The following is an 18,906-nucleotide window of genomic DNA, read 5'->3' on the forward strand; positions in this document are numbered from 1 at the left end:
AAGGACAGAAGGCTGTGAGTGCATGGTAAAGAGTTTGGTTGAGTTCTTTAGCTATCAGTGGGAGTAACAGTAACAGAACACTCTCAAGGTTCCTTTTCTACATATCTCCTTCCATTTTAGGGTCGTTTTCACGCCTGTCTTCAATAGATTGTGCAATTATTTTTAGGCTTTAATTCTCTTTCTCTTTGTTCCTTCCCTTTCTGTGTTTTTCAAGTGTTTCAACCTCAGTTCACATCTGTCAGGGTACATGTTGTTAGGCATAGCTCTGGGGTGCCTTATTTGGCAAATTTAGCAAATTTGTTCCAATTCTCTTTATTAGTATTTATTAACTTGATAAAATTTTCAATCCTGACAGCATATATAAATGCACGCCTGTGGGTCAGAGTAGGAATTTTCCCCCTCAGTGATCAGATGATGTGAGATAGCTAGCTCATGCACCTGCGAGTGTAAAGACATTCAAATCACTACTGGAAACAAGGAAGGCTATTTTGTTTATAAATAAGTATACACAGAAATATTTGTGGAGCTAAAACAAGACAAGGTAATAAACCATGCTTTAAACATGCCAAATATTATGTAAACTTTAAACATGGTTTCCAATACTAAGAAATGCAGATGCCATTAAAGGTTGTCAAATAGCCATTGCAAGATTTAGAGAAGCCCAAGTGGGATGCAGACTCTCATCTTACATAAGCCTGTAGGGATTTTTTAAATACTTTTAAAGGAACAAGTATTTTATCATGAACCTGAATTTGCCTGCTAGCTAATTCAGACTCAATGGACATTTTTTGTTTGATTTTGGTGTGTGTGAAACTCTACAAAGTAGTTGGGTAAAATTCCACATTGTCTGGTAGGTAATGAGTCTGGGCTGAATCAAATCTTGTCAGGTTCAGATTAGAGTTGACCCTATCTTTAGGGTCACATTTTCCAATCCTCACACCACTTTACAAGCTTCAGTGTGCATGAAATTATAAAACAAGGAGCATGAGAAAATATCTCCCAGGTTGTTTTTGTGGCAAGAGAGCCCAGAGAAATAAAGTGATTTTCAGCCCTTTGAGTTTTATTACTTTCTGAAGAAAGAAAATTTGGTTAGGGTCAGTTTTCAAGTTTAACAGTTCATCAGCCCATAATTGCACTCATTATTACTGTAGCCAGCTTTATATTGGAGTTTGATTAATAACGATATGCACTTCAGTAACGCTTTCCATTAAGTGGCACTAATTATACTGTAACTGCTGTTCAACAACCAAGCAAGTGTAACTACAATGTCATTTTTATGAAGCCATATTTGTTCATAAGGGTACTTTGATAATGCTAATGTGGGAGTGAAGTAGCAAAAAATGTAGTAACAAAGTTGCTATTGCTTTAAATCCTATCCTCAGAATCCATGGCATTCTGAGGTTTCTATTGGTAGAAGAAACTTTTGACAGGGACTCAGCGAAAGTCTTTGGAATATAATTAACATGCATTATCTGCTTAGGATTACTGTGAGTACTAGGAAACCACATTCTTGATATAAAAGCATAAGATTTAATTGGAAGACTAGGCTAAAATCTTCATGCTAGTCAGTGATTACCCTGATCTTAGGCCATGTACCATTCTCTCTGAAATTACCACATATGCATAATGATGCCTGCTCCTATATTTGTGATGTTAGGTCTAAATGACATACTGTGTATGGGAAGATGCCTAATTTAGTGCCTAGTCCATAGTAAGGGCTCTTTCAATCTTTCATGAAGGGATGTTGTCTTCATTCTTTATCATCATTCAGTAGTAGGGAATAGACTCTTGTTTTCTCAATAAGATTTCCACTTGAATTAAGATTAAATAAATACAAATACTTAAAAATACTTACATATGTAGGAGGAAAAATGTTAAACTCAAACAGAAAAGAATAAAACAATCACCATTATGAAGCTGAAGAAACCATAGGAAAGAGGGAGAGGGTCTAAGTTTGATTTGCAAGGTGGGATATTACATAGAATGCCATCCATATATAGGAGGGCTGGGGGCAAAAATTTTAGCCAGATCTCAAGGAAGAATAAATAACCAGAAATAATGAAGCAACCTGGAGTGAAAAACTTGCACAAGATAGTGAACATCCAGTACTTAAGAATGGTTGGGATGGTTGGGTTTTTCTGTACTATTGATTCTTCTGCTAATCATCAGATTTCCCCCCTCACAAAAAATGTTGCCCAACGAAAAGAATGAGAACTTACATAAAATAAATTATTATATTACCCAGAGTAGGAGGGAGGATTTTTTTTTTTTAAAAGAGGAACCACAGGGAATGGGCAGTGTTCCAACATCTATAGCAGTATGCTTTGCAGATAATATATTTAATAGTGAGTGATGATAGATTAATTTAATTAGAATTCTTGCAGGAAATCAGAGATATTTGCTGGAGAGAAGGTCCGATGATCAAAGTAAGATCACAATTTCTTCATATTGTAATCGTGTCTTGCTGTTATATCCTTCATATAAACACCCCCATTAAAAAAGCTTTTTTCATCCGCTCAAAAATCACCTTATAAAAATTAGCTCAAACATATTGCGGGACTCTGTGTGAATGGTGGTATGTTAGGAAATGTGGGGAGAAATCACTTACATATAATTGTTCATCTGCAGTTCTGGGTTATGAATATTAAATAATATTAGAAATATTAAATAGAATAATAAAAGAAAAGAAAAAATGAAAGGAATTCTCAAATGTTTCAATTTTAAATGATGTGCCATTTAATCCCAGTGTCTAAAAACACGAATTCTTGCTGGTGCCCAACTGCATCAGTGATAATTTAGTAATGGGATTTGTAGCACGCCCAGTTGAAAGAGCAAGATCTCTGGAGTTAATATTAAGGGGTAAGAAATTTGGGTGTAATGAAAAATCATACAGTTGGCGAACTTATTGAAAGGGATGGGTTCTTTCTTAATACCAGCATCACTGATTAATAGCTGGTGAGCACCAGTAATTAAACATTTGGCTCTGATTATCTTGGTTGTAATAAACTCAGTGGGATACAGGTCCGCCACCAGCCGGTAATTTTTTGTTTTTTAGTAGAGAGGGTTTCACCGGGTCTCGACTCTGACCTTGTGATCCGTGCTGGGATTACAAGCGTGAGCCACCGCGCCCGGCCAGGTTTTTACATTTGCCTTCAGAGAAGGATTTTGTGGACTCCAATTTACCTAAAAAATATATAATGATGAAGAAATTATATGGTCCCATAACAGGGATCTAGGATGGGAAAGAGTCACCCTATCAACGTGCTGAGCCATGACATGAACCCAGAGGCAACACCCCAGGAAAAGAGAACTCAATGCCACCTTGAGCCTGAGGTGGTCTTGAATCTCTAACCTACACGTGGAATATTTAATCAGCAGTCTATTTGTAGTTTCCTATAAATCTATAAGAATATGATTTTGTACAGAATTGTAACTGTTCAAGAATAGAGTTTGGTGTTCCCACTTATATGGGTATATATATTCACAAAGAGTTATGTAGGCTAAAGATATTATAAATTTAACCCTTTTCGCTTTTAATACTTTTTTCCAAATAATTTATTAACATTCATTAGTCTACTTTTTCAACTGTTTTCCCACATACACATCATGTATTCTTTTCTTGATATATTTATTTGTAAAAAAATAGAAACATATTATTTTATGTTCCAATACAACACAAATCTAATACACACACACACACACAAATTTTTAAAATGTACTATAATTTGGACAGTATTATTCTACATTCATGCACATTATTTATGCCATCAAGCTTTGCTTATGCAAAAATCAGTAATGATCTTTACTTATAATACCATCTACAATTACCTATAGATTATCAGAACTGGGCTGGACCTCTATCTGAATTGTTAGAGCTGTTTGAAACATAGGAGTGGTGGGAGAATAAGGCCTATCAAAGAAATATACAAACATATGCATGTGTATATGCACACCCCCTCACATTTGAACGTATTTTGCTGAATGCCTCTGTATCTAGATATTTCTGGGTGTTTCTCCAATTAAACATGTCTTAAATAAAGAAGCACTTTTTTTTTCTTTATAGTCTATGCACGCAAGATACATAGGATGATATCTATAGAAAAATATAAATGGTTCACATCCTATTTATTTTTAAAATACTTGCACATTTTAATGTTTTAGTGAAGACTGTATATCTCTGCCTCTGTGTGTGTGTGTGTGTGTGTGTGTGTGTGTGTGTGTGTGTGTGTTGTGGGTACGCATATGGATAATCATAGATAGCAAAACACAAGTTTTACTTTTCTTCTCAAAAGGCAGATTTAATGTTATTTTAAAATAAAAAGGTTGGTACCTCTATAAAAATATGCACATATGTATAGAAATTATTTTTAATTAGCATCCTAATACACACATTGAAAATCCAAATAAAAATACCTGAATAGATTGATCTATCTATCCATCTATCTATCATCTATCAATCATCCATATCTATATAAATAAGAATGATCAAACGGTACTGGATAGTCTTAGCTTTAGCCCCCAATATGATCTTTAGTTCATAATTTTGATCTATATTCCAGACCTTTTTAATATATCCTCTCTTTTCTGCTTTAGACTCTTACCAGTTGTTTCAATTGCTAAGACAACCCAGTTCTGCATGAGCTACAGCCAACTTCACAAAGGTACAAGCTGAGACTGTCCCATTGCATGTCTGCACTGCATACATTTTGCCTTATACCTGTAGCTTCTTGGTTCACACTAAAGCATGAGATATCTTAGGGCTCTTTCTGAGTCCTCACATGCACAAGCTAGATGGGTGTGAGTTAAACCCTGTGAGTTGAACCAATGAAAGACAGGCATCTGTGGGGTGACCTATGGGCTACAGGAGCTGATGGATATATGTTCTCCCTTCTTCTAAGAATAGACCAGACTGAGAAGCAGTTGTTTATGTGGCCTCCTGGAAAAAGGATCCCAATGAAATCAACCAGTCTGTTGCATTTGATCCAATGCAGTGGCCAGCTAAATGATACATTATTTTATTGGTGTGCCCTTATTTCTATCTTACTTCTCATTTCCCTCCCTGCCTCTCCCTAGGATTAAACTCTTCAATAAAAGTTTGAGGCTTCAGGCTTTGCTCTCTGGGGAACTCAGATTAAAACCTGAGTCCACTGGCAATAAAGATTCATTTGCTGATGGTATTTGGTGATGATAGCTCATGCATATATTGGAATCACAATTACTAAGGATTTAGTCTACAGCAAAATAAGAAAAACTTCAGATAGAAGGTGAGGTGCTGGGTTTTACAATGGCAGTTGCTGTTTAATGGTATGGTGTAAAGAGAATACAAGAGTCGGGAAGTGACCTGGCTATTGTTAACAGCATTAAAATCTTTGATATAAAACAATGATAGGCTAAAGAAAACCAAATGACAGTTGAAGCCGAAAGACCTTTATTGCAGCTTGTAAAGAAACTGTTGTTCTGTGACAATAGAGCAGACTGCACCTGAATATACAGCCTGAACAGGTCTCCTATGTCAAAATCAGGTGTCTAATAGAAAAAGACAGGCATTCTGAGACCTTTTGTGAGGCTGTTTGATGGGGCAAGATGGAGATTCTTGAATCACTAGATTCCTATGAACCTTCTGGTCTGGCAGAAGCAACCCCTTCCTTCATGCTGTCTTGCAGAAGCAAACTGCTTTGCTTTTCTCTGAAACCATGCAGTAAATGCATGGAGGCAGATGCCTTGCAAGATGATGTTTGTTCTCAGCAAAATTTGTCCCCACCACCCCTCATTGTCTTCAAGCTAATCACCACAGTCAGTCAGATCTCTCAGCAAAGCTATTTCTCAGGAAGGAGTTAGCCTATTTACTTAAGGAAGTTCAGTATCTGGTAATATGTACCAACAGGGGCAATGGAAGACTCATGGGGGAATGGAAATGAGTGTGTTCACCAGGAGAATATGGAATATAAAACAAATAATGGAGAATTTACTGATTCTCTGGCTTTCAACAAGCAGAAGTGATGATCAACCCATCACTTGGGATTCAACATGCTGACAAGAACCCTAGAATCTAGTAGTAATAATCTGCTGGTTTAGCTCCTTAAATTGAAGGTATCAGCGTGCCCTCCAATATAGAATATTTTATTTTAAAAATTCAAAGCAGACCACCAAGCCTTGTATCTCTTTCTTAGTAGTAGGGAGTAGTAGGAGTCATAGTAGAGAAGGAGGCGAAGTGAACTAGTCTTTCTTTTGCTTTAGAGGGGATTTCCAAACATGCCTCCAGACACTGGATCCTAAAATCTTCTTTGATGCAGTTGGCTTCTAGACCCTTTTGGGGTTTATCTGTGTCTCCCTGACACAGAATGTTTTAATAGGGTATCCACAGTGTTTTCCACTTCCTTTCTTGTCAGAATGAATTGGTTTGTTGTCATCAGTATAATAGGACAGCTAACATTCTGCAGAATGTCAAGATGATCTTGTCCCTATGACTATATTTCTATAAAAAAGCACAAGACATAAAACCGCTCTGGGGCAATACATTGAATGTGAACTTCTATATCTGCCATGTGAATGCAAATTGTTTGTTTCTTGTCTCTTGTTTGGGGTAGAGAAGAAAGCATTTGCCACAGATCAATTGCCATGTACCAGAAGATAGAGGCTGTGGATCTGCTCTAGTGATGACATATTTAGCATGGCAGGTGTGATTGAGACTATTCTCTGGTGAAGTTTTCATTAGTTTACTGTCACTTGCCACATTCCATCTGTTTTCTGAGGTCCGGAGAGGTGACTTGAATGGAGTGATGGGAAATTTCATCACGGAACCCAGTAAGTTTGATAGTGGCACTAATCTCTGCAATGCTATTCTGCCTGAGCTGTTCTATTGCTTCTGATTTCCTATTTCGGCCAAGGCAAAGTGGGTGCAGTGAGCAGTTTCAGAAACTCCTGCTTGGCCCTTCCTACATAATAATCATTACTCTGCTGATCAGAGGGGCAATGTGAGAGTTTTGTCAGCTACAAAATATATTTACTCTGATTACATACTCAAGGGACCAGGTAAATAACCATAGGATGAAACCATTATAAATAATCACAGAGTGAAACCACTATAAATAGCCACCAAGTGGAACCATTCTAGATAGACTTGGTTCTAAGCTACATTTATGACGTGACCTTTATAAGCCTTCCATTTAGTCAGAAGAACTTTAAAGTATTTTAAGTCCCCTAATCTTGGTGTCATCAAATCATGTTTTTCAGTGTCCTTAAAATTCTGGCTATTCTCACCAACCCTGTACATGTAGTTACTGGACAAATAGCCAAGGGTATGTGTTTGGTGGGAGGATTGATAAAATATTTACTATTTATGTGCAGAAGAGCTAACCTTGCTACATCTGTGGAATGTGTGGTTTTAGAAAGAAGTACTTGGAGTAAATTCATGATAACAGGAAGAAAGGCATGAGAAACAGACACAGAAAACTTAGTATGATTAAGTTTATGTGTCAACGTGACTAGGCCACAGGGTGCCTAGACATTTGGATGCTCATTATTCCGGGTATGTCTATGAGGGCGTTTCTGGATTAAATTAACATTGGAACTAGTCGACTGAAAGCAGATTGCTGTCCCTGATGTGTGTGCACTCCATTTAATCTGGTCTTGAATTCCTGACCTCAGGTGATCTATTAATGCAACAAAAGGCATTAATATAACAAAAAGACCGACCCCACTATGAGTAAGAGGAAATTTCTCTCTGCCTGACTGTCTTCAGATGGACATTATTTTCCTGCCTTTGGACTTAAACAGGAACTGACTATTCCTGCATCTCTAGCCTGTAGGCCTTCACAAAGGAACTATGCCATAACTTCTACTGATTTTCAGGCCTTCGGACTCAGACTTGAGCTACACCATCAGCTCTCCTGGGTCTTCAGGTTGCTGACTGAAGATCTTGGACTTATCAGCCTTCATCATCACGTGAGCCAATTTACAGTAAATCACACACACACACATGTCCACTGGTTCTGTTTCCCTGGAGAACCCCAACCAACGTAGCAGAGACACTGGTAGATCTGGTAGAAAGAAAGTAGGGAAATTCTCTCTTAATTGTTTATATCTTCAGTGAAGAATGAAGGGAGTTTATCAGCAGAGAATGAGGATGAGGGGATATTATTATAGTAAGCGCAAGCTTGTTGTTTGTGTTGTTTGCATTTAAAAGAATGGCTGAGGGGACATGGCTGCTTGTTGAAAGCCAGAGTTCCTATATTTGGGCTGCTAGGGTTATCCTGAAGCCCCAGGGAAGGAGATGGATTATGTTTAATCAACTCTCAGGATTTTACAGTTTAAAACATAATTTGATATTTGTGATCTCGTTCAATCTTTCCAATAATACTGTCATGCCAATTTGATAATATCTCCGTTTTTTTCAAATGAGAAAAATAATTTTCAGATACCTTTAATTCAATTAAACAATATTGGTAGGCCTGCTTTAATTCATGTTCGCTACCAGTTATTGGCTATGATCCAACTCATATAAAATGGCATTTTGTGACCTAGGCACTGAACCAGTCTCCAGCTCTGAACTCTATACTGTTATACCTGTTACTCTTGTGTTGGAAAAGTGCATTATCATTTTCTCAGTTGCTCAAGGTAAATATTGCATATTGCCATTCTTGGTTCCTCTCTTTCTCTTGCTCCAGTACCAAGTTTGGCTGACTCTATTTCCTATAAATGTCCTAAGTGCATCTACTTCTCTCTATTTTCATACCTTTTTGGTCCAAGCAAACTTAGTGTATGACCTGAATTTCTACAGTAATCTGCTCCCTAATCATTCTCACTTCTGTTCTTGCTCAATTAATACTTTCTCCACTCAGCAGTCAAAATAGTCTCTTAAAAATACAAATTATAGGCTGGGCATGGTGGCTCACACCTGTAATCCCAGCACTTTGGGAGGCTGTGGCGGGTGGATCACCTGAGGTCAGGAGTTCAAGACCAGCCTGGCCAACATGATGAAACCCCATCTTTACTAAAAATGCAAAAATTAGTTGGGCAAGGTGGCAGGTGCCTGTAATCCCAGCTACTCTATAGGCTAAGGCAGGAGAATCGCTTGAACCCAGAAGGCAGAGGTTGTAGTGAGCCAAGATTGTGCCATGGCACTCTAGCCTGGGCAACAAGAGCAAAACTCTCTCTCTCTCAAAAAAAAAAAAAAAAAATCCAAATTATATTATGTCATTCCTCTGCATAAGATTCACAATACTTTCCCACCACATGTAAAGTGCCCTTGGAATGCCTTACCCTGACTTTCATAACTGGCTAGCTCATGCCCTCTTCCAATTTTCCTCCATGACACTTACCCAGGGCCCATCAGCCACACTGGTTTTCTATCTGCTCCTTGGCCATGCCAAACATACTCTTGCCTTAGCTTCCTCTGCTTCTTCCTCCTTACTCTTGCATGACGTTGTCTAAAAATGCAAATATCAGCTTAAATGTCTTCACATTAATGTGGGTTTTCCTGACCACTCAATATAAAATAGCCATCCAGGCACCAGCTATCAATCTTTACTGAATCTTTATGGAGAAAGTATCAAAATGCTAATTAAGGCTTGACTGGGGAAGGATGTGTTCAGAGGTGTGACTGATAAATGCTAGGGCAGGACTGTTCAGTGGAGCAAAGATAAAAAAGTCTACAGCAGGTAGTTTATTGAAAAAAATACTTCTTGTCCCCAGAGACCTTTGGAGAACAACTAGGTTAAAAAAGAGAAGCCAGTGAATAAATGTGAGCCTTAGGTAGAGAAGAAGAGAAACATTACATGTGGATTTTATGAGTATTGCTAACAGGATAAACATTTTCTACATGAATTACAGTGTTTAAGAAAATCTTTGAGATTAAAAAATGTCTTGTAATTTTGCACTTACTTAATAACTTTACTACTTGATAAGCTTTGCTATCTGAATAGTACGTTGGCCAGAAAGATAAATTGGTATAAAAAGGATGTTATAAACACTACTGATAAGAGCTAATGTTATGATTTTCTTACATATTGATTGAACTGCTTTATACTACTCAAACTAATACTAGCTACATGGATTAACTTTATTATAATACAGTGTAACTGTAACAGTAGTCAATTATTTATGAATCAGTGGAAACATCTGGAAGCTAGACCTCTTTTTTACATTAAAAGTACTTGGAGCATTTGCTGTGTTTCACTATTAGTGCCACTTCAATTATTACATGCTCTGCCAATGTTTTGTGTAACTGGACTGATTTCCTTCTGACTCATAAGGTCAGTTGGCTGTGAAGGGATTGAGTTTTCTAGGTACTGCCTCCTGCATCTATCTATTGATACAGTGCCCTGCTACCTCTGCTTACACACAGTAGAAAATGTGTTACTCTGGCACTACATAGCCAGAGATGAGAAGCTACTTTATTTTCCTGTGTCAATGTTATATTCTTGTTCTTTAGTCCTTCTTTCCTTTTCTAATATATGCATATATGTATATACATACACAAACATATGACTAAATTTTCCTCATTTGTATATAAAAAATAAAATTACCTTACCCACAGGTAGAATTTATTTCAGCTAGTTAAGAAAGAATGCTTCTGTTTTATATCAAGGAAAGATATTTCCAGTGTACTTTGCATAGAAAGTAGAGATGGAAAAAGTGTAAGTTCAAGGACTGATGACATATGGGCTCAAATATATGCAAACATAGATATATCTGCATAGCTGAATATGGAAGTCTATCTGATAAAACAAAAAAACACATAACTAAATGGACATATCCTACTTAGGTGGATGATTCCAAATTGCAGACAAGTTATTTTTGTTTGGCTTTCTTGCCAGGCTTCCATCCTAATTTATTTTGCTTAGGCTTATTTTCATTCATGGAATATTTATTGTGCATTTTCCATGTATCTGACATGATACTAGACACTGGAGATCAAAGTGATGAATAAGAGATAGTCTCTGGTTCTAATGGGTTTGTATCTTTTCATGTGGTCTGAACACGGAGCAGCATAGCACCAGAGTGAAATGTTTAAAGATTTTAAATAAATAAAAACTTAAATGAGAGATAAGAGTAACTGTTCTGAAATGAAAAACAAACACAAACAAAACAAAATGCCAGTTTAATAATTAATCTAATTATTTCCCAAAGCTCGTATAGTGTCTTAAATCAGGATGGGACAATATCAATATTGAAATAACTGAGGTGAAGTAACAGAGCAAGTGATGTGAGTCCCTAGAAGGACCCATGTAAGAAACTCATTTGGAAAATGAACCTTTCTCATTTTAATAGAAAACCAATGCTTGGGAAGACATAAACCCCTTAAATGTGGGTATGGAAATCTGCCAGCATTGGAGAGGACGTAGCACACTTTATCTCCTGAAATAGCAGGGAAGTATACATATCTAGAGCTTGTCTCACTCCTTCGCCATCCCTGCTGCTTTCTGTGCTCTGGTGCTCTGCTTTGTGTCACTTCACCCCATTGCTCTCATCACTGATGATTGGATCAGCAATTTGACTGCAAAGCCATCTTAGAAGGTTATGTATGGAGTATCCTGGCCCTAGAGTTCTAACAAACAAACACTCCCTAAACTAAATGTGATTGACTGATGCAAAACACCAACTCCCTTGAGAATGTCTGAATGTGAGATATAAAGATAGAGGCCACAGCTGGCAGGAGTAAAGTTTTAAGGATGGAACAAGCCAGTGGAGTGCTTGTGATTAGAAGACATACTCAGTAAAATCTGGTAGGTGGTAGAGCTCCCACCTCAAGTAAGAGGCATAACATTGGAGAAAAAGGTAGTTGGATTGAGGTTGCTGGGTAGAGGCCAGAGCAGTAGAAGCAAATATAGAAAATAGCTGAGTCACCTTAACTGTGGAACTCTGGAGTAGTGAGCAAGGAATGCCTGCTTCTCAAGGGATTAAACTTCAGGCGTCCATCCCCTAAGCAGGTGGTGACCCCTTTAATTAAGAAGCACCATACTTGGCGTTTCCATAGAAGGAAAGGAAACACTCATATCACCTTCCCCATAGCAGGCCCACTTAAGAAAAGCAGATCTTTTTTTTTTTTTTTTTTTTTTCCTTTAAGTTCTGGGTTACATGTTCAGATCGTGCAGTTTTGTTACATAGGTATACACGTGCCATGGTGGTTTGCTGCACCCATCAACCTGTCACCTACATTAGGTATTTCTCCTAATGTTATCCCTCCCATAGCTCCCCACTCCTGAGAGGCCCCAGTGTGTGATGTTCCCCTCCCCACGTGCAAGTGTTCTCATTGTTCAACTCCCATTTATGAGTGAGAACATATGGTGTTTGCTTTTCTGATCTGGTGATAGTTTGCTGAGAATGATGGTTTCTAGCTTCATCTATGTCCCTGCAAAGGACATGAATGCATCCTTTTTATGGCTGCATTGTATTCCATAGTGTATAAGTGCCACATTCTCTTAATCCATTCTATCATTGATGGACATTTGAGTTGGTTCCAAGTATTTGCTATTGTGAATAGTGCTGCAATAAACATACGTGTGCATGTGTCTTTATCATAAAATGATTTATAATCCTTTGAGTATATGCTCAATAATGGGATTGCTGAGTCAAGGCATTTCTAGTGAAAAACGGATCTTTTAATAGCAGTTAAAACACATGGGAAAATGGGCTCAACTTTTTTTATGATTGATAACCCTCAGCAAAATTTTTATTTATGGAAGTAATCTGTGGCAAGAATTTTGAGAAATTATCAGAATTTCTTAAGTGCCCCTGTCTTTAGAACCAGAAAACTGAAGTAACAAAGGGCCCAAGTGGTCATGTGGTAATCATAATTCTGAACATGGGATAATCTCATTCTATTCTTTTTCCACGTAAAGTTCCCTAGGCTTTTTTGCTTGGGGAGTACATATATCTCAGCAAAAATGGGTATAAAACAAAACCATTCTCTGTGATGATGAAATCAATACTCTTGGGGGAAAAAAAGAGAGAAAAATAAACTTCTTGATGATGAGAACATCACTCCCCATAGACAACATCAGGCGAGAAGAAATACTCCTGGAATATTCTGTGCCATATGGTGGTATAACCTCAGAGAAGCAGGATGTTGGGAGGTCGAAGCCGATCTACTTCATGGGATCCTACTGTATACCACCCAAATGTGTTTCTGCTTTTTATCCTGTGTGGTGTCCAACAGAGTTGGATTATGCCGCATTTCTCATCTTCTATCTTTAGATAAATGAATTGTCACAGTTCCATATCCAGGCACCATGCTCATTACCTTCCATGAGAGAATGTGAGACCCCTGAATACTCAGGACCAGGGTTTCAAGCAAGAACTCCTATTTCATCCTTAATAGCATCTTCCTTTTTTTTTGTGAGGCCTAGCTACGGGGCTGCTGCAATGTTTCTTTTTTCTTTACGTGTCTTGGTTTTTCCCATTAAGTGCCAAATAACTGGCAGGCATAAGTTTCTGGCAATCTGTAAGACTAAGAATAATGGTGAAATGAAGAATATTCGAAACCTTTTTAGGGTGTAAATGAAGGAAACTAATGACAGGTTGCTTTCATTCTTTAAGTAATGTAGGAGGCAAAGTTAGCCATACAGAGAAAAAACTAGGATACAAATGGGTAATAAAGTTTGGAATTGCTCCTGTGAAAATATGGCAGAAAATCAACTAGAGATGAATAAGAAAATTGCAGTAAGGTCCAAAACTGATAGATAGCATGCCTTATTACAGTGATTTGCAGGGTTTTTTTTCCCCCTCAAGTCATGACCAAATGTCCTTTGGCAGAAGTCCATGTATAAGGATGGGAAAATTTACATCTTTATTTTCAATAACCTTGAACTGAAATTTACATTTCCTTCAATTGTGAATATAGGCCACAAACCACATTAGTATTAGTAGTTCTTGTGACATTTTACCCAACTGAAATATTAGATATTTTCATATCATATTAGCATTATAGAATCTCAAAATATCAGCTAAAATGCTCCAGTGATACTGCTTTTCCTTTAATGTGTTACTGCAGAAGCATATATATTAATATATTATAATTTCATACTTTTTAAATAATTTCATTTCAGTATAGTTGGTTTTCTTTGTATTTTATGAAATTTATTTTCTTTTGCATTAAAAATATTATTAGAAGTGTCCTATGGTATCCATAGGCGTCATGGAATCACCAGAGGGATTCCTGGCACGTAAAAGGTTAACAATGCCAGTTCTTTTGTGTCTCAATATTTGTCATGCATTATGTAAAATTTAAGACTGAAAAATAGGATACAAAGGAATGAAATATTGTTATTGAAATGGGCAGAAAATATAAGCAATTCCCTAAGTTCATCAGCCAAAATGAGATGCTTCTTTTTTATGTCAAATTTTTAATATTATGACCTAAGTGATATTTTTCTTTTACAAATGCCCAGGTTTTTTGTTACAGTCAATTAAACCTGTCTCATTAATCCTCTCTAACCTTCTGTCAGAATGCACACAGAATGTAGCATTCATATTTTAACACTGTACATCCAGTAGCATGATTTAAGGCTGATGAAGGCTTTTCATAACTTGGTACATTATTTGCTGAATATCTACCACTACCATTTACAAGTCCTGTGGCTGCTTGCATCAGGGATTTTTGCAGGTGAATATTGATTGTGTACCTTTGATTTTTTTCACTGATTGATAAATCAGTGCCCAAATGAGGTGACTGAAGAAGGCTGGCAGTTTAGCATCAAAGCAAAGATTACAACAGCATAATGGATAGCTGTTCCTTTTTTGCATTGGCCATATCAGTATCCTTCCTCTACCCTTTATCTAGGAAAACAATAAACTTTCTATCTTATCAAAACATTCCACCATACTCTTAATTCCTGTGATTCATATGGGGCTGGCCCTTTACCCAGCTTGAGGTGGGCATGTAACTCACACCAATCAGAGTATTCTGTTCTTTTTTCTATATTGATTGCTGTAGGCAGAGACATAACTGATCTAGGCAAATACAACTCATTTTGCGGGAGTTCATTGAAATGATTGGGGAAGAATTGGGCTTGTAGAGAGACTGTATTTAGCCAGAAACAGCTGGGAAGCTATTTTTCCACCATGACAATGGGGCCTGCCAAAGAATAGAAGCTATAGAAGAAAATGATCCTAGACGTGGTAAGAGCCACAGTCATTTTGGTGATCCAATTAGAGCTTTGGGTCCAGCTGTGCCTGAAGTCAGCCTGTCTGTTTTCATTTCTGGGCACCTATGTATGTGAATCTATGTGTATCAAGTCACTTTGAGGTTCAGTTACTTGTAACAAAAAGAGTCTGGATAAGGCACTTTTGCTAAACTCTAAATTCTAATTGGTCTGGAAAGTTATTATTAAATTTGAAATACTTATTAGTGATGCATGAAAAAGTCAAAATAGGAATAGCAACAAAGGAAAATTATTTCATACTTTATCTTGTTTTAAATTAAAGCATGACTAAGTATGGAAGGAGGACAAAAATTTGGGTACTTCAGGTGATCAGTAAACTGTATAAATATGAGTTAATTATTTGAGAAGTTTCTTCATCCAAGGTGTCACCATTTCTAAACTGGCAGGCTTTGATCATTTACACACTTTGAAGTCTGAGAATCTAATCAATCTTCTTCTTGGATTTGTATTCATGTAGAAATGATGGCCTGTTCTGGGACAGCCAGTGTTGCCTGGCCTATTGTACTAAAGAATAAATGAGTAAGAGTCTTGATTACCTTATAAATAAATCTGGTTAACAGTTATATTAATTAAAATGCCTGGTTCCGCGGCTATTCTCAACTATTTATATGTGATTTAATTCATATCAGCAGCTAATTTGTATTTAATGCAAACTAATGGGTTTTATGTAAATGGAGCATGTGGCAGTCTATTTAAAAAACAAATTATCTCTAGTTTCATTTCAGTTATTTTAATTAAATTTAGAGTATGTGTGTGGTAGAGGGATGAAGGGGAAAGGGATGTGTTATATATGAAGTGATGATTAAATCCAATTTAAGTCTACTGTATGAGAAACAAGTAATTCTCTCAACAGACACATTGGCCCTTTCATAAAGTTTGGAGAAGTCAAGAGTGTAGTATAAAGAAAACCCTGCGAGATTTTAGACGGTGTAATTTTTCTTAAGATCATGCTTTTACATTATAAACTACAAGCACTTGTAAGTACATATGTAAATTAGATTCTTTAAAGATTTTTTAATTTGGCTAGAAAATATTTTATAATGTAACTATCCACTATATATGTATTTTTTTCCTCTTTTGATTTGGAAATTTTGAAACCATTGTATAAATCAGTTAACTCATGTTTCTTGACTTGACTTTCTGTCAACGGCTTAAACCTAAGGAATCATATTTTAACTACAATAAAGTTTTCCCTAATCTATAGCTTATATTTCTCTAGATCATCTTTGTTTTTCCAAATTGTGTAGGTTTCTTTTTTCAGTGAGCATTTTTTTCTTATATTCCCCTAATGTTAATATTTGTTCTGGAGTTAAAGATAATTTTGTTACATTCTTTATAGTTTTTTCTACTTAGTACTAGTCTAGAAGTATTTCTCAGCTTACATAATTTAGGTAATTTCAGAGGTGATGTACTTCTCATTTTTTAAATATATGTTTCTATTCCCACCTAGATCGTTAAGGATAAGAATTAATTAATTAATTTCTACAAAATCAATGTCATTTTGTTGCATGTAGTAGATATTCAAAGAATGTGTCTTGAATGACATCTCTTAAAACATCATTCACATCACAGAATGATGTCTTTCAAAATCCTCACTCTGAACAAAAACTAAAATACAACTTTCTCCTCTCATGCTGTTTGAGGATGAAAACTAAGCTCAACAGTTTGTTCACTCCAGTTTTCTAGACCTAATTTCCAACATTATCTTAAAAATTCACAAGCCATTACCTCATAGAAGTTGTATTAGCTGACGTCAAGGCGGCATAAGGTAGGGCCACCTGTTGGCCTCCTTTGGAGTTTCCATGACACAGAACAGCTCATGAATTCCTCCAAGAATATGTATAGCTTTAATCGCAAAGAAGACTCTATGTATTGGCATTAAACTATGTCATTGAGAAAACAGATGAAGTCACAACCTACCTTAAAACCTTTCCCAATTGTACATTTATAAGATTGCAGCCATTATTAAGATACCCTGGATTTTTCTGTACTTGAATATTTCAGAGTTCCCCAAAGCTATAATGCCAAACATTAAAGTAAGTTTTAGAAATGGTGACATTGGCATTTATCCACAGTTATAGAATATTGTCACCAGCTCGTACACGAAAAGACAATGAATTTTTAAACTTCATGTTTCCGTGTAATCAAGGGACAGAAAAAGCAAATCCAAACAATTGTGGTTGTTAATCCTGGTCAGATTGATCAGCTGACAGCCTCTCCAGTTTCACCAGCTGTCCAGGGAGCCTTGACTTTTCTACATAGCAGATACAATGACTTCTGTTTTCATTCAACTGCTGCCAATTTGGAGCTGCACATAGCAACTCAACAACTCCAGAGAAACTTTAACAAATAAAATTAGCCATATTTGAAATGAAAAAGCATTCACTCAGTCAAAATGACTGGAAATCTATTTTTTTTAAATGGAGATATATTCTAACAAGTTATTTATTTTATTTTAATTTTGTCAGGAATATTATCACTACTCAGATGGCATAATCCATGTTTTGTTTAGTACTGTGAAGTAAGAGATGCACAAAAGCAGGGTGGTTTCATTCATTCTCAAAAACAGACCGTAGAAAGCTGGTATGGTGTATAGGAGCTACTTCATCTTAAGGAAGCCCACCAGATATGCAAATTGGAATTTATAGAAAAAAATATCTCCAGGGATGTAGTTCAAGGAAGAGGTGAGAAGAAGAATAAATGCACTTAAAAGAGCTCACTGCTGTATCTTTTTTTTTTTTCCCCGAAAGCAAAGAATGCCTTAGTAAAGGAGTGTTATTTGTGTAGTTGCCAAATCCCTCTTCTCTCAACGTCTTCCATTTCAGATCCTCCCCTCTCAACTTAGCTACATTAACCATCTACATTGATTCAATTGGTAGGTGATTTATCAGGCTAGCATTTCATCTTCCCTACAAAGCCAAAGCGTGCCCCGTTTCTGGGTGCTACAAGGGGGAACAGGCGGGATATTCCTTTGATGCTACAAGGACACCAGACTGATAAAATTTGCTCCTGCATTGAACTTGACATAGAGGTGGAGTATTTTAACTTTTAAAAGTCTGCTCTGAAACTCTCAGAATAACTGATGACCCTCATTGATATTCACACTTCAAATGCAGATAAATCTCAGTTTTTTTCTTTGATTCTAGGTTCAAAATCTTTACCTTCTATAAATGCATACTCTGTTACCTCAAACTGTCAAAACCTTACTACCTGCTGAGTCACTCACTCCATCCATCTAGTTATTCATCTATCTATCTATATGCAGTGGGATGGAAAAATGTTACTATTTAAACCAAAGTCATCTGCATTTCTGCCACATACTAGAGAGTGGGATGATTTATAACTAAGAGAAGTTTCTTTATTTAGAAAAGGAGCATGGTCCTCGTTTTCTTTACTGGTGTGAAAAAAATTTAAAAAAATGCCTAAGGAAACGATAAGAATCTGGAATTTTTGAAGGCACCTAGGGAAGTTAAGAAAGTGTAACAGCAAGACCAATTCATAGGTGACTGAATTGTGCAGCACACAGTACCCTGATTTAAGAAGAGCCCCATGCTTAGTTCACCACTTGTTGCCATCTTGAAATTCTTCATAATTTTTGAACGAGGGATCTGCACTTTTATACTGCACTGGACCTTGCAAAGTAGTAGCCAGTTCTGAATAGCAGCTCTCTATTCTCTTAAATTTAGCCAATCTCTTGAGTTAAATATGGCGAATTGTTGCCAGTCAGATTTCTTATGTCTAT

The 18,906-nt window shown here is 36.7% G+C and overlaps 1 long non-coding RNA gene across 1 annotated transcript in view; it reads left to right on the top strand.

Moving 5' to 3' along the window:
* LOC131383786 (uncharacterized) overlaps positions 1–18,906 on the top strand; it is a 196,328-nt gene that overhangs the window by 31,305 nt on the left and 146,117 nt on the right. The window contains exon 2 of the long non-coding RNA XR_009214063.1: positions 4,594–4,661. This is a non-coding gene — a long non-coding RNA (uncharacterized LOC131383786). The remainder of the gene's footprint in view (positions 1–4,593; positions 4,662–18,906) is intronic.

This window comes from Hylobates moloch, unplaced genomic scaffold (genome assembly GCF_009828535.3).
Source record: "Hylobates moloch isolate HMO894 unplaced genomic scaffold, HMol_V3 SCAFFOLD_6, whole genome shotgun sequence".
In the NCBI taxonomy this organism is placed as follows: Eukaryota; Metazoa; Chordata; class Mammalia; order Primates; family Hylobatidae; genus Hylobates; species Hylobates moloch.